The sequence below is a fragment of the Microtus ochrogaster genome, chromosome 18, assembly GCF_000317375.1.
Source record: "Microtus ochrogaster isolate Prairie Vole_2 chromosome 18, MicOch1.0, whole genome shotgun sequence".
In the NCBI taxonomy this organism is placed as follows: Eukaryota; Metazoa; Chordata; class Mammalia; order Rodentia; family Cricetidae; genus Microtus; species Microtus ochrogaster.
Window position 1 is genome coordinate 59,182,099 of NC_022020.1, and position 1,483 is coordinate 59,183,581.

The window sequence follows — 1,483 nt, forward strand, 5'->3', positions numbered from 1 at the left end:
AATATTGTATACATAATAAGTAAATAAATAAATATTTTAAAAATTTATAAAAAAGATAAAATCTGAAAACAAAACCTTCAGAGAGGAGTCTCCTTATCAAGCCCAGACTGGCCTGGAACTCGTGGTCACCCTGCCTCGGTCCTGAGTGCTGAGCGGTGCAGGGCACCACATCTGATAGGACAGATTTGTGATTAAGGTCACACAGATTTGACATTACCCCTTCTGTTCCTCCTCTAGGTTCAGCACTTTGTACCACTCAGTATTCAGTCAGGAAGCATGGGGACCGCCTCCTATTGCTATCTTTACATCACCTCCTGTACGCAGTCGGTCAACAGGTTTCATTGGCTTCACCTCCAGAAGAGTCCTGTGATCGGACTCCTGTTCACCACGGCCACCAGCTTAGTGTGAGTGATGCTGAGAGTTTGCTAAAACCTCAACATCAAAAACTCTCCTTGGGTCTGCTCCTACCCCTCCAGTTTGCTCTTTACAGCGGAGTCGAGGTTATTTGTTTAAAGTATGAATTATATCACTCCTTCCTCGCCTACGGCTCTCCAACAGTCCTCCAAAACTTTTCCCCCCAGTAAAACTTTTTTTTTTCTTCAAAAGTTTTTGAAAAACTCAGGGATCAAACTCGGGTCTTGACAGAGTCTAGACAAGTACTCTACCATTAAACTACATTCCAACCCAAGGTTCTGTTTAAGGGTGAGTTAAATATTCACCTCAGATATCTCCAGGAAAGGTAGTGAGAAAGTGATTTGATATCTCTGTCTATCTAGCTCAAGGGAAGAATTTACTTGGGAGTTTTCAGCCTGTGGTAAGGGCTTGTGAAGGAAGTGATATATGAGAATTATAACAATATCCAACCTTTGGTACTAAGGGTTGGGGATAGGGGATAGTTCTTTGCCCAAAGGCCAGTTTTACCAAGAAGAAAACAAGCTCCAAGTGGAGTGTCTTCAGTGTTCAACGTTCTCTGAGGAATGAAACTCTATCTAGAAGCCAAGTGAGCCTAGGGCATTGTTTCTACTCTGTTGCTTGGAGTTTGGGTTGCCTGGAAGTGGTGGCGTGCCAAGCTGCAACAGAATCAGAGAAGTGACCTTGAACAAGGAAGAAAGGGAAAGAATGCCAACAGGTTTTCTTCAATGAATGAAGTCTGGAATTGACACTGGGGAAGAGCAATCATTTGAACCAGAATCTTCTGTTAGCCTGTCTTCATAATTAATATATGACTGACTGACACACTGACATGCCCCTCCCCATCTGCCCTCCTCCCTTAGCCTCCCAAGGGCAGGTTCACACACCACCAAGTCTGGTCTCTCAGCTGTTTGTGGAGACAGGAGTCTCATAGACTGCTGGCTGGCCTTGAATTCTTTTTATTTTATTTTTAAAAAAATTGCGGGGGCTGGAGAGATGGCTCAGAGGTTAAGAGCATTGCCTGCTCTTCCAAAGGTCCTGAGTGCCGGGCGGTGGTGGCGCACACCTTTAA